Source organism: Kryptolebias marmoratus, linkage group LG22 (assembly GCF_001649575.2).
Source record: "Kryptolebias marmoratus isolate JLee-2015 linkage group LG22, ASM164957v2, whole genome shotgun sequence".
In the NCBI taxonomy this organism is placed as follows: domain Eukaryota; kingdom Metazoa; phylum Chordata; class Actinopteri; order Cyprinodontiformes; family Rivulidae; genus Kryptolebias; species Kryptolebias marmoratus.
This window is the reverse complement of record NC_051451.1, coordinates 15,117,601-15,133,217: the sequence shown is the minus strand read 5'-3', so window position 1 is coordinate 15,133,217 and position 15,617 is coordinate 15,117,601. Positions and strand designations below refer to the sequence as shown.

The window sequence follows — 15,617 nt, the reverse complement described above, 5'->3', positions numbered from 1 at the left end:
GATGACTCGCAGCGTGAGTGATTTCTCATTTCAGACAAATGACTTCTACCTTTGTCGAGTGCAGCCTGCTTTAAGAATGAGCTCTGTCGCTGAGGGTTACACCCAAGCCGGTTGCTATCAGCACCAAGACAAGCAAGTTGGGACACGAGCAGTTATCACTACATATTGAAATTAGCTATTTAAACAAGTGCAAAGTGATCTCGATCATTTCTTTTGCAACCAGTTTACAGAACACCGTTTTTAAGTGGAATCAAAACAACTCTGTTGCGTTCCGTCTGCTCCTCTACACAACAACAGCGATTGGATTCCAAGCCTCAGAGTGGAAGTTTTTTTTGTTATTTTTTTCAAAACTCCCGGCCTTGTTTAACGGGAAATAATACAATCTACCTGAAGTGGAAATGTTTGCACATGCACACTACGGTTGCAGTCAGTCAGTGGCTATTCTGCACATGCACGAGTAGATCGACAACAGGAGCAATGGCAGAGCTTAATTGTGAAATTGATGCGTATATGATGTGTACATGATGAGGTAGATAAGAACTGAAGAAAGATGGCTACTTAAACTAAAGGGTTTCCAGCAGTTTAGGAACAGATTCTTTGTTGCTGGCAAAAAAAAAACTTCTTTTCAGGTAGATCTTTGGCCTTTGTAACATGTTTAAATACCTTGAAAATAGAATATATTTTTTAAAAATGGGAAATATAAATCGAAATCATAACATGACATCTTTAAAGTCAACAAGGATTGTAGCCAGGCTCAGAAGCTGCACATGCAAAAATAAAATGTACACAAACTGCAAAAATGATATATTTAAAAAGACATCAACACATGAAAAAAAAAAAAATGCACACATTATTTTGAGGTGGAATTTGTTTTTAGCTTGCGTCCACCCAGGCTAAGTTTAAACAATTTGACTCACCAGCTGTTTTGATTTAATTCTGCATAAAGTAAACTCACATACCTGACAGGTGATCTACCTGATATAAGATGTCAGATATTCCTAGAGATTAAAGTAATTCTTATCAAAGAGCTCTCTTTGTTTTCCTTGCATGACTGTTTACATCATTTTATTTTTTTTCTTCAAGGCTTTATTTTGAGTATTAGAAACTTAATTTCTAAATGAGTTAAAATTACAAGAAACAAAGTCGTCACCTTCTATTGAGTAATTGGGCCAATTTTCCTTTGCTTTAAACCAGTTAATTTCATAGTGTCTGGTCCCCTTTTATCATAACGTTTCATTTTGCTTCACTAGTGAATAGAAACCAGACTTATGCAGTCTTGCTAATCATTTGAAATTACTTTTTGAGTATTTAATCATAATTATGTTTTGAAAAAAAAAAGCATGAAGATACTTACACTGTAGAATTGTAAAAGGAAGCTCTTTTTGTTTCTTAGTTATGAAAATTAAAATATAAAGGTAACATGCCTTTATACTTAGTTTGATTCCGTAAGTACAGTTGTTTTGACAATGAAAACAAATTCACCCCATTAACAACGACATGTCCTGCAGAAACACGTGAGCGCTGCGTTTCAAGGCTAACATACCGTAGCTGTTATCTTGGACTTGTTGATTAAATTTTTTAAAGTTGTGGTTTGAATGGATTTCAAAAAGGGCCTTGAGGGAGGAACTTTATTCCATACAGGAGAGACTTTCAGCTCATAATAAGATATTATTACACAGAAAAATGGAAGAGGTGATGTTTTAATGCTCCGTCTTTAAAAGCTCAGGCTTTGCAGACCATAAAGTGGAGACGATACTGCTGAACAACATGAAAAAGCAATTGCAGCAAAGTTTGGCCGGAGATCAGCTTCATTAAGAAAAAGAGAGAAACTATCATTTCTGCTCTCTGGACACAGCAGAGAATCCTCTCTCCTCATCATCTTCAGTTATACGACCACAGATTCCCCTCCCCACCCCCCACACTGCTATATGTGCTTTTTGCTCTCCTCTTCCATAGCCCTCAGACATCATTAGAGCCACCCAGCATGCGACGTCTCTTACACCACCTTCCATTTTCTGTTCTATCATTTTCCTCTCCTCATCCCTCACATCTCAACCCTCCTGCCACTCTTGCTCCCCTCCTTTCTACTCCCCTCCTCCTCCTCCTTCCCGGGGCCCCGAGTGGGAGCTGCCATAACAGGAGGTGGAATGGATTCATTTGCTCTAATGTGGTTTGGGCTGAAGCGTGGCACGGCACAGAGCGACACTTTATCCCAGCGCGCAGGGGCTGCTCTCCCTCACCGTCTGCAGTTCATGTGTTTTCAAACAGGCCAATCAACACCACTCAGCTGTGCCGGCCTCAGTCTCTCCTTCCCTCCCACATTCACTGCTTTAAGTATGTCTGCAAAAAGCCATCAGCCATCTCTATTATCTCTATTAGCAAACTCCAACAGCCAGGTGCTCCCTTTTTTACCTTTTATTTTCCCCAAGTCCGCTTCTCTCTGTCCACAGCCACCTCATCTTCATAGTCTCCAAACCTACTTTCGCCGTCATACCTTAGTCTGTATTTTTTTATTGTGACTTATTTTGTAGACTCTGTTAATCCTCTCCTCCACTAATCTTTCCTGCTCTTCTTTTCCCTCCGAGCAAAGCCAACTATTAGTCATATTGCTCCCTCTGGGCTTTATAAAACTCAACCCTCTGCACAACACCACAACCACCAGCCTCAATAAAAATGTGAAATGACTTATCCCAGGGGCGGGGTACGAAAAATAAATAAATAAATAAATGAATAGCCCTAAATAGTGCAGTTTGTTTATCTTCTGTTTTAATGTGACAACCACAGGAGCAGCGGGCAGCTATGTGACACCCAACACTGCAATGCAAACAGCTGTGATGTGGGGATATACGAGCCGTTCTGTTGCCGTCTATAAATATGGAGCGTCGGTTGTGGAGTATTGCAGGTATGCACCATGAGATACGCCTCCTGGGAACAGACGATTATTTCAACACTCAATGTGTGAGATCAGGAAAAAGTGAAAGGATCTCAGCTGATTCGGCTCATTCAGAATGAAAATGCATAATATTGAAACACTGTAATATTATAAACTTTATCAGGGCAGTGCATTGGAAGGTTAAGTTAAGTAGAGCACACATAGTATATTAGGGCTGCAAGCCATTAAATATAAGAATTACTGTGTTTTTATTACATCATCATTATAATCCATTGTCTCATTTACCATTTATAAAAAGGTGCAGGTCCTTCCCTTTGCAGCGCACCATGTTGCAACATCATGTTTCTCCAGTAGCCCAAAACACACAAAGCAAACAGTGGCCGAAAAAAAAAGCTTTTTAAGCTCGTTTTAGACACCGTTTTTTCATCCGACAGTCTAACGAGTTTCAGTTGGTTGCAGTTTGATACTTTGGCGTCTAGATGACACCACATCCTACTTACTCAAGCTTTAAGGAAAAGCTCAAGATCCATGATGATTACACACTATTTACAAAATGTCTTATTGGGATATTATTGTTGAATCTTAGGTGAACCAATATTTCTCTTTTTTCTTTTGCCTTCACAACATTCTGTGTTTACATTATCATCCTGGCCATCTAAACTGAGTGTGGGCATCTGTGATAGGGAGAGGTCATCTGATTGTCCAAAACTATTAAAGATACAAAATATGAATGTTTGGCCCTTGGAATATAATAGAATATGATTTATTGCAGTTATTGAGATTGCATACATTGACATTGTGATCAAGATACACTTTGAGTGTTTTGTGCTGCTTGAAGCTGATGCCTCCAAATCTGCATTTTTTTTAATAACAAAAAGCAAGCGCGAAGTAGCTTTTTTTCCCCCACTTCGTTTAAAACCAATAACACAAAGGTGTGTGGAAAAAATGCAATAATTTTAACACAACTTTTATATTCAAGAAAGTTTCTTCAAAATTTGAGAGAAACAAATGACTGAGATGATGAGTTATCAGCATGTTGCCATTATGGTTTTAAATCCTAAAGGCTTTTGAAGGATTTAAGATAAATCATTTACAAGGAATACATGCAACCAAAAACCAGCAACCGTAGCAACATCAAGTCAACTACGTTGACAGACTGTTGCTTTTGTGGAAGAAAGCTAGGGTTCGATTGGGTAAATGAGTCATGTAGGCAGCTTGGGTACATTTTTACCACCTAAATACAGATTAGTTGGATCCTTTCTTCATGAAGCTAATTGAGTCAGTAAAACAACTGTAAAAGTTCACCACGATACAAGTGTACTTTGTCTAAACTTTGTGTTAGCGTCTTTGTTTTGGTAGGGATGGGCAATATTTAAAGTCGAGTTAGAATGGCTGTATTCAACTTTTATTTTTATTTGTTTTTACACCCGCTACTGGTAGTGGCATGCCAAGTTGTCTCCTAATGGTGCTTTTGGAGTCAGGGTGCTTTTTTTTGCCACAACACCTACCGCCCACCAGATTCTAAGAGTGTCCATGCTTAAAATGTACACATGGGCAGTATTTGGACAAAGTAATAAACCCGCACATATTTTGTCCTAGTGCAACTTGGAATCCCAACTACCCAGACAGCAGTATTGTGATTTGTTTGTGCTCTCATGTAGGTGACCATGTCTTTGTTTTTACTGTTTCGCATGAACTATGAGGGAGGAGCCATATATATATAATCTCGCCATGAGACAGAAAATCAGGTCATCTGTGAGCAGAATAAAGCTTGAGCATCACATGATGAATGAATGAACTCCTTACTCCACAGAACGTTCCAGTTGCTGAAGACTATAAATACCAGCTGGGGAGGATTGTATGTCCTGTGCCACATACGATTTTCCGCTGTCGTGAAAGGCAAGATTTCTATCGCTTGCGATGCACAAGATTTAGTACGTGAGAACACAGGGCTGTTTTTTTTTCAAGACGACAACCCAACACGACGAGCCGTCTCAGCACGCCTCAGAAGGTTTATTAAATGGAATCTCATCAGTCTTATTCAGTTGGAGACTACGTGAGAAGAGATGATAGTATATCAGAGGAGAGGACTGTGATTGACAGGGCAGTCTGACAGGCTTGTGTAAAGCTAACCTTATGGGCCCGACTCCAGCAGAGCTGTTAGCTCACACACCGCCCCCTGTGGCTGCTGAACGGGTAAACTGACAAATTCCATGTCCTTCGGTTTCAGCACTGACAAACTGCTGACCCACATGCAATTAAACAACATCCACCAGGGGCGAGTGTAGCCCACTGACGGACGGTGGCATATGAGCGCGCGCGTGATACTTGGTGAGAGGACAGAGAGATGAAGTGAGTGCAGCAAAGAGAAACAGAGAGACAGGGGGCAGAGAGTGAGACTTACAAAGACAGAGTGTGATTCAATCTGCTCACTAAGCCATGAAATGGTATTGGTGTCATTAGGGAGAGCAAAAATATATCTGTGCCAGCCTGCCCTCTACTCTCCTTGTCTTTGACACTAAAAACACATTTCTTATATAAAAAAAAAAAAGGCAACCAGCACGACTGCGTAGCACTTGATGAGAGCAAACGTTCCACGATGCAGCAGCTCCTCTTTTCCTCCCGCTGATCTTTTATTGGACAAATCTAATTAAACATAAAAAGGCTGCTCTTACTCATTTCCAATTAAAAATCATGTCAAAAACAGTGTGAAATAACACACAAAAACATGCCGTTTTCTTCAAGGACAGGCAGCTAAAAGGTTATTAGACAGCTGAGCAAAGATGAATTTCTTAAAGGTTTTAGAGGTGACGGAAAACAATCATGACCCAACTTCTTCAGTTATCACAATACTGATCAACAACACATGGCAGCAATAAAATGACATGAATGAAGTCTTTGGATGTTTTATCACTTGACAGGTAAGAGAAATGTCAAACAGATGGAAAAAATATTATTACAACAAACAATTCAACAGTAGTTTTTGACAAATAACTGTCAATAAAACGAGTTCAAATGCAAACATCTGATCACAGAAAGATTTGTTGTTTTGTTTGACACTCGTACAGAAGAACATACTTTTTAACTTCATTTAAAAATCAGTTTCTAAAGTAAGATGATGGCAATTATATCCCAACTAAGACTGGTTTACTTATTCATTTCACCAAATAAATAATTTGAGTTATTATGTCATCATATGAGTAAATATATATATATTCTAATAGAATTATATTTTTCTATGATACATTACTTCTGTTTTAATTACAAAAACTAAATATTTTGTATAATTATCCAAGGATTTTTACAATTTCCCAAAATTCAAAACACTTTGCAAGCCCTTTCAGCACCGTTAAATCGTTCTAACAGTGCATATATGTACATGTTTTATGTTTTGTGATATTATCTACAGATGGGTGACAAATAAAAAAATACAGCACTTATCTTAAAGAATGTTTTGCATCGTATAGTAGCCTTCTTTTATTGAAATATGAACAATGTGAGTGCATTGTTTTTGAAGAAATGCATACAAAATGAAAATAAAGATTACAGTTTCAAGCTGTTTTGAAGCACTTCATCCAAAAATTCAAATCTTAGAAAATACCACATTTTATGTTTTAATAGGAAGAAGCAAGAAACACAACAATGGCTTAGCTTTACTGAAATACAAAGCAGGTACCTATTATCCACGGTTATGTTTTCAGCAGTGTTAGGTGGTTTGTTTGCTTTTTGCAAGATTACTAAAAAAAACTAATGAAAGTATTTTGATAAAATTTTCAGGAGAAGTCAGGCTTGTAACAAGAAACAACTGATAAAATTTTGGATTGCGACTGAAATCATGATCTGCATCGGACTATTTTTGAACGACGCTATGGCCCTGGCGGAGGTTTGGGCTCCCTGAGTGCTTCTAGTTCACATCGACTTTTGTCTTTTTCACAGCAGAATGAAGCTGACGGACCACATATAGCACCAACACAAGGAAGAGAAGCCCATATCCTAAATCACTAAATTTTCTGAGCCGACTTTTTGAGCAGAGGACATAAAGTTTTTCTTACGAAATGCGGGACTAAACTGATGTTTGATAGTTCATTCACTAGATCCTGCTATATCAAAGCGGACTGAGTAGCCAGCGATGCAACAAACACAAACAAATCATGATTTTAGGCTCCTGAAAACCCATTGACAGGAGATTTTAACAGAAACAGCATGGTAACCTTTGAGAGACCTTCCTACGCAGGTACACGGGAGAATGCTGCACTCATTCATCTTGCTCCGCTGAGTTTTTATTCACCACTGTGTGAGAGCAAGAGTATGAGTGGCAAAGAAGACAAAACATCTGCTTGCTGTGAAAAGAAAACAGCCTAATGGTGTACACAGAGCAACAGATTTATTCACCGAAGGAACAAACCGCACCGGTATTATCTGGCACAGCAAGCACAAAACAAAAAAAAAACAAAAAATAAAAAACAGCACAGAAAGGCTAATGTGCTTCACTGCAGCTTTTACAAAACACTCTTGAAAGCACTCCAATAGCGTGTAAGTATTTATTTTTGTGATCCCACGTCCATTTTATCAGCTTATCTTTATGCATGCATGTGTGCGTAACGTGTCACGGTGATGTTTGACACAGCAGTCAGACATCGGCGCACACGTTCGGGAACCTCAGGAGGCTTTAATGTGTGCGAGCGTGCCGCAGTTTGCTTTTACTATCAAATATTACTATAGTGTGGCTCAGCTTGAGAGATCTGAGGTGTGCAGAAGGAGGGCGGGGCGAACCTGAGACGAGGAGAATGGGAGAAATGACAGTCACGCAACATATTGCGTGTAGCAGGAGGCGGAGGGTGAGACAAGCAGAGGGAGATAGGAGGGGGGGGGAGTGGTTGCAGAGCAGGAGGGAGACGGTGAGAGGTCATCCTTGGGTAATTTGTTTTGGTCCTCTCAGAGCGCAGACACACAGGGAGCAGGTAAACCAATTACAGTGTGACATGAATCACTAAGACCTACAGGCGGCCACACAGCTGGCCGGTCAGTCGGCCGGGCAGAACGCAGCAGCAGGACATCTCTTACCCTAAATGCTGGTCAATCAAAAGCCACAGCATCCGTGCTTTCATTGATCACGGTTTCACATCTGCAGAAAAACGGTGGTAGAAAAGCAAAGAAAGAAAAAAAAAAAATCTGACAGCTTTTTCATGTTTACCTTCAGCAGATCTGGATGTTCTCCTTAAGAAAATACTTCCCCTTATTCGGCTGCAGGGAAACGCTGCAGACTAACATTGTGCAATGCACTGCAGATACCTCTGGAGCACGGTTTTCACAGAACTTTGCTGGTTTTAATTGCAGAAAATAAATCTAATCTGCAAGTACTTTGGTTTCTCAGTTTCACTTAATCTTCAAACCCCAAATATCAATGATAATCCCACGACTCCTCTGAAGACACACGAGGTTGGATGTCAAATCCTAATGGGTGTTAAAACTACGCTAAACACTCCAGGGGAAGTACTTACACGATAAAGACTTAAGCAATTACTTTAATTTTCCTAATCGCCTGATGGCTGCCATAATGATGTTCTGTCAGGGCTCTCAGTCACATCAACGCCACTGGCGATATATAACAGAAACGCAGAAGGCAACTTAAATAAACAATCATCTTAGTTCTTTTTCTCTGTGACAACAACCATAATCCTTGTTGATGTTAAACTGACAGCAGCATGGTGGAAATCCATCTATCATTTCGAGAAAAAGTGTGAAATGAAGTTGAAGAGGAGAAGGGCAGGATTAAACACCGCCCTGGCACTTGGTTTTATTTGCCACGTCCTGGGTGCATGTCGTCAATTCGGAAAGGGCTAAATATTTGATTAAGTGTGTTATTGTTGGGCTTGCTGTTGCCAGGGCGCAAGCACCTAATAAAGACGGAAGCAGGCAGGTTGTCGATCAGTGCCGGAGCTGAGCAGAGGCAGCTGGAGATCGCAGCAGAGTTTGTTAGACCCTTTACCAAAAGTACCCACTCAACAAAGAACGCTCGTCCTCTGCCATAACATGTACTCTGATGCATTTGCGGGCTAAAGCACAGAGGCTCGCACCACCGTGGCTGCGGTGAAGCACAGTTGGAGGAGATTTCCTGAGATGGTAAATCTACCATCTTTCTGCCCCTTGAAATTAATAAGGGCCTCTGAACTGCTCTCTGAGAACCACTAACTGGCCATTTGCTCTGCCTGGCTCGGGTGGAAAAAGAACTTTCCTCTCATCTTCTCTCCATCTCTTTTCTGTCTCTCTTTTACCCCACAATTTTTTTTTTTTCATTTTTATTGTCTTCCCTCCATCTCAGCCCCTCTCCTCCCCTCCCACCAGCCTACCCCCTCCTCTCCAGACTCCTTCTTCCTACCCCCTCTTCCTCCTCCTCCTCCTCCTCCTCCTCCTCTTTTCTCTCTCCATTCCTCTGGCCCTAAAACAACCCCTTGGCCGCCCGCTTGAGCTCACTCAGATGGCTGTTACCATGACAACCCCGTTCTTTCAGCTCGCAAAATAATGAAGACAATGTGTTTTCCATTTAGATGAGTTTTCTAGTGCAGTGGGGAGATATGGAGTGTCCGTCTTGCCTCCTTTTTCTGCCGAGGAAATGTAATAAAAAAAGGAGGTTTCTAACCTCTGTCTCCCCAACACTCCTTCACTCTGCATGCAGTCTTCGCTACAGACTGATGCACACAAAGGTAAGAATGCTAAAGTAAGCTCGGTTCCTTTTACCACAGCGCAGAGATTAGCAGCAAAAGGTAGTTGTTTGTGCAGTAAAGCACATCAAACATGGCAAATTTGCTGTAATCTTTAGGGTAAATAGAGATCCATGTGTAGTTGTAAGACTTTGCCGATAAGAAAAACTACAATAACGTTGCAGAACAGAACTCGTCTGAGATACATTACAGAGTCCTGCTCCCAGTTGTCACATCTAAGCTGCGGCAATAACAAACCGCAAACATTTTACGTCTCGTTTTAGGGTTTTGAGCGCATGGTGATAATATTCACTCAGAATAACACCCCAGTATAAGATAAAAATGCCATGACAACTCAAATTTATAGAACGAGAACCCACCACCACCTCCCTTCCCTCTCAAGTGTATTAACCTGAACTGCACGCAAGAGGAACTACTGTCCAGCTACTTGTTAGAACCAAAGAGTAACTTCTACACAGCTCTGAGATGTAATTCAGCTGAAACAATGGTATTTCCACCCAGGGGTTCAATTTAAACAAGGAAATCTTGATCTTTAGCTTTTTTATGAGCTTCTTTAAGATTTCTAAAAAAAAAAAAATGTTTCATAACAAAGAACTTTGGACTTAAAGAACTTTGCATAAGCCTTGAAAGTCTGCCTCCGTGCATAAGTAAAAGATATATCCAGAGAAGTACTTTGAATTGGCAAATAAGTAACATAACAGAAAATTGAAAGCTAAAGCAGCTGATCTACCTACGTCCAGACTTGGCTTTGTTGATCTTACCATCTGCCATACTTGTAATGTACAGCCTTCGACCCGAGAAAGAGAAGAGAAACATGTGAGAGAAACAGAGGAAGGGGGGCAGTATAATATGTGTATGTCAGTACGTTTACAGTGGAAATAGTGAGTCTGGGACATTTTCTTTGGGTCTCTTTTCCAGTGTTTATGGAGAGTGGTGAGGAACAACACTTCCTGAGAGGAAAGCCAGCTTTCCGAGTCCAAACCCTATTCCAAGCTGCTCAGACGGGGAACGCTCTGTCTCCAATTTATGTTTTCCACCCAGTGCCGAGTAAACACGTGGACAGAAAGAAACTGGTGCAAGTGGGGTGTTTCAGATGATCCGCACACACAAAACAAAGAGGCAGACAAGCAGGCTATAATCACTCACAAATTAACCAAAACTTCTCACGCACTGTTTACCGTCTTTGCTATTTTTTTTGTCTCAAAAAAAAGCTGTTGCAGGAAAATAAATTGAGGGTCCCTCTTTGTTGACTTTTACTTGATTCTGTCTGGAGTTTTCCCTCTCCGACTCGTCCACACAGGCAACAGGGTGAGAAAAAAAGCAGAGAAACTTCTCTCTGCTTTTCTTCTCCCTTCCAGCCAACCCACCCTCTGCTCACTCTTAATTACATCCAGATCAGACTATTAATGAAGTCAGTCTGATTTTAACAACACAATGAGGAAAGAAGGGCAGCTTTCCTCACTTAGGGAGCATATCCTATCAGCAGGGCTTCTAAGCTCGGCAAGAGTTTTGGTCAGTAAAATTAATTACTTTTAATGCTGATCAACCTGTCAACTGTTTCTCTGTAGATATTTTCTTATTATTATTAACAGTGTTAATAAAAACTGAAAGCAAGATTAAGACACCAATTTAAGTTGAAAGGCTCAACTGATTCTTTTTAACTTTGCTCACAAATGACTTTTATTGATTTCACGGTGATGCATTGCCTTCCTGGTGTAAATAAAAGGACTATTTTAGACCAACATGAACCCTGTGTGTTGTTGATGCAGCCAAGAACCAGCAATGATTTGTTTTTCGTCTGGTCAAAATAAAATACATACATTTTGGTGGTCAATATTTAAAATTGTTACTCTTTTGCTGAAGGTATTAGTATAATCTCTTGCATCTACTTTGTAATATACTGTATTTGGGATTGTCCCACAAGATGTACCGCATGTCCATCCAAGTTAGAAACCAAAAAGAATGACAAATTCCACAGCTAAGAGTTATAAAATGGAAAGAAAAGCTTCCTTCAGCCAAGTTATTAGGTAACTTGCATCTTTTAATATGGATGAAATCTTCACAATTCTACAAGTAACATTGGATGACATTTTATGCTGCAGAGCCAGAATACAGGCCACTAAATATGCATTTGAACCCCATAACACATAACTTTTAAAAAATATTTTATTCTTTTGAATTCCTCAGGTTTTTAAACATTTTATAACACTTTCTATTTCACAAAACTTGCAGTGCTGAGTTTATTATTATGACTTTTACAGTCAGTTTTCCCAGTCAGTGATAAATTTCAACCACTTCTTTTAAAGTAAAGAAGCAAAAGAAAAATGTCAAGATAAAATTGGTTAAATGTGTTTCTTCCAGCTAGCATTATGTGACTAATAAGAATTGACGCATTTAAATAAGTCCTAGAGGGCACTCTTTCTGTCTCGACCTTAGCAAAGCAATGTTTTGTTTTTTTCTAAAGAAGTGAGAAAATGGTACTAATATAGTTGTCAGACTATCAGCTCTATAACAACAAGAAAACCCAAAGCATTTTAAAAGGTGTGATTAGAATGACCAGAGCTGACATTTAAAAGCTGTGCAGCATTCTGCCCAACTTTTTTGATTCATTCAAATAGTTTAAAATTTTACAATAAAATCGCCACCGCTTTAAAAAAAAAATCAGTTTAGCACAAAGCAGCAAATTCTCACCATCCAGTGACCTTTGAATGTTTGACATTTTTTCGAGAAAAATGAGCTAAGTGATTAACTGATGACCACAAGTGCTGATTGAGGTTTAGTCTTTTAATAAACTAAAAACGTCACCACTAGAGTGGATTCCAGCACTCCTGCAGAAGCGCCTTAGTGCCTTTAGCTGTTTCTGTGTTTGGGAGGTAGTATCACTCGTCACCTCTCCGCTGTTTGAAGTGCAATGAGGTGGAGATAACTTGCCGTGTGTGTTATTGTATATGTTTAAGCATATCTAATCAGCATCTACGGAAACATCCCCATATCACCTTATTTTATCACCTGCTGTGAAGTACATCTCGTGTTTGATCCTCAAAGGGTACGCAGTCAGTGATGCTCTTGAAAACACCAGATCAAATACAGGGTGGGGGTTGTAGACGTGTAGTTCCATATGTATACAATAATGGCAGTGTTTTGATGAGGAGGATATCTCTACGGAGGCTCCAAAGCGCTCCGGTGATGGAGTTTTCTTCACACACGTGTTCAGGTTTGATATACAGCGTGGCAGGAAACAGTGTTTGAGCTCCAGGCACCTGTCAAAAAAAGAAAAAAGAAAAAAAAAAAAAGAAAAGAAAAAGCACGATGGCAACATTTGCCATCTATTGCACACTTTTCCATGTAAACTTGAGAGTCTGCCTTTGTCTGTAACTCTATTGTCCACTGCCACCTGCAGAGCACGCAACCGCATTTGAAGGTGCAAACGCCCCACCCGAACACACACACATCCAAACAGATCAAAACACGGCATTCCATCAAATCCAGTGAAAAGCCTGTTTACTGATGATCCCAGGTGATGCAAGAATAGAGGTGAGAAGTGGGAGAGGCCGAGGTGGCGAAACCAACGCAGGTGGCGTTTGGTATCAACAACTGGAAAGGAGTAAACAGGGCTCTGGGAAACATTTTGCTCATTTCAGATATAAGAAAAAAAATTATAAACTGAGAAAAAAGGTGTGATAAGTGACAGATGTAGATGTTTAATTTCTCTCTTGCTACAATTAGTTGCCCAAATCAGTGGCTCTATAAAAGAAGCAATTAAAAGAAGTTCAACAAAATTAGCTGCTGGTGTAGGAGTTACACTGTGCTCATCATTTTCTTATTAGAAAGAAGGATTTTGGGAGGGTGACTGAATCTCATCAAGTTATCTTTCCACATGACATACTGAGGACCACGATTCTCAAAAGTCCCAGGAAGTATGGCACTACCCCACAGAGATCATCCCACTTGATCCAGACGCCGAGAGAAATAACAGTGAGCAAATAAAACACATACAAGCACCTGCTAAGACTTCTGACATGGCCAGAGCACCTCGTAATGTTCTTACTGACCTCAGAGCGACAAAACGAGCAACGCTTTACATTATAGAAGTCTCAGGCGGGCATTAGAGGGCTCTGCCGACCAGGAAGTTAAGAGGCTAGTGTGCAGGGAGCAGAAGCTTGTGAGTTTAAGTGAATTAAGGAAACTAAGTCGTGTTTAACCCCGGCGTGAGTCCATCTCTTCTTTTTTTGAGAGCACACTGCCTGAGCTACTGGCTTGTAATAGCATTAAGCACATTGCAAAGTGATGTTTGAGAGGGAGACTGGTGCATACCAAAGGCTGCTAACAAGAGAGGGATGGAACAAGTAAAAACTGTTACACAGAAATGGGAGGGGGGTCAAAAGAGGTAGGATAAAGAAAGGACAGGAGACAGAGAGGAGAGATGGCAGGTGGAAGGAGTTTGATTAATGGCAGGTCCCCCTCTCAGACTCCAGCCGTACTTCCTTCTGGGACCCCACAGACCTCCCTCCGTATCCTGCTCTGAAGCCCTCCACGAGATCTCCACTACGGTCCATTCATCAATGAAGAAGCCAGCCACATTAGCTCGCCCAACTCCCCTGAGCTGTAACCTTAATACTGCCTGCACAGCCCCCACCCGCGCTCTCCGCCTTCCCTCCACAAGGGAAACAATGAGTATACTTTAACTACTGTCTGGAAATTAGATTATAAGCGTGTTTCAGAATAAATAATTTGAACCAGTAGTAGGTCTATGAAAGCAATTAGTTAGCTTTGAATACAAACGATTAAATTGTTTTCAGTCAATAAAAAGGCTGCTAAAAACAAACAAATAATCCTGAACCTCACTATTTATTCGTAAAGTTTGATTTTAAAGCTCTAATCAGAAAGTTGATTTAGGTGCACACACGGGACATCTTTAAATAATAAAATGATAAATGGTTTCCTGTGACCATATATGGTGTGAACAGGACCTAAGTCCTCTGTACATGTGTCAGCTCTCATTTCTGTTTATACTGTACCGTGTCATGGTGGTTAAACAGTGCACGCTGTCATCAGGTCATGGCTGTTTTCTTTGATGTGAGTACAAAAGCTGCATAGCGGATGTGAGCTTGCCTGCACCTCCACCCTACACCATCAAACACACCCTTATCCTCCCCTTCCTCCTTGCCCCCCAACCCAACGGCCAATCCTCTCCTCTGACTGAGCGTCAACACACACACACACACAGAGCTGAGCGTAAGCATCTGGATCACACAAATGAATTCTATTTTCTGACAGCAGACAGACGGACGTGCTGGACGGCCGGCGCTAATCTGCCACCTCCCCCTTCTCCCCCTCCCACCACCTTTAATCCCTGACGGGGACACAGACAGCGAGGAAGACAGAGTTTGGGACAGTTAAAGGGGAAAAAAGGGACAGATAGAGGGAGGAACATGTGGTGAAAATAGGTCTGATCTTATCCCTAAAATGAACTGCCCCGTTGGCTAAGTAAACACTTGTGGGCCACTTTGCTAATGCTGCTCAACACAACGGAAGACAAACGACATTTCAATCAGACTCTCTGCTGCCTTGTTTGATGTGCTCGCAGAACAGAGTTTATACAGAGAAATAATAAACTTTACCATCCGGTGAAAGGTGCAGCTGCGGCGGTCTCACTCAAGGCGCGTTAAGAGACAGAGGACGAGATGGCAAACACAGCCGTGCAAATCAAGAGCCATTCTTCCTTCAATGAAGTGCAACTGAGAAGTGATTTACCCCCAAGTATCCTGTGGGTTTGTATGTGACCCCTGCCACTGTGGTGAACCAGTGAGGAGACATAAAAATGAGGTGAATGAGCGTGAGTGTCTTGTGTGCTACAATATGTGCTTTGTATTCATTGCAGATAACAGGAGGCCGTTGGAGGGAAGAAAACAGCAGCCATTGATTTTTGTGTGTGCTGGGCAGGCGTTTCTCCATTCCAGAGTCTGGTCGATACGCACACCGAGAGCGGGGGGGGGGGGGGG

The 15,617-nt window shown here is 40.9% G+C and overlaps 1 protein-coding gene across 3 annotated transcripts in view; it reads right to left on the bottom strand.

Annotated features, from left to right (window-relative positions):
• The window catches only part of zmiz1a (zinc finger, MIZ-type containing 1a), a 100,169-nt gene that overhangs the window by 33,873 nt on the left and 50,679 nt on the right, over positions 1-15,617 (bottom strand). The window lies entirely within an intron of this gene.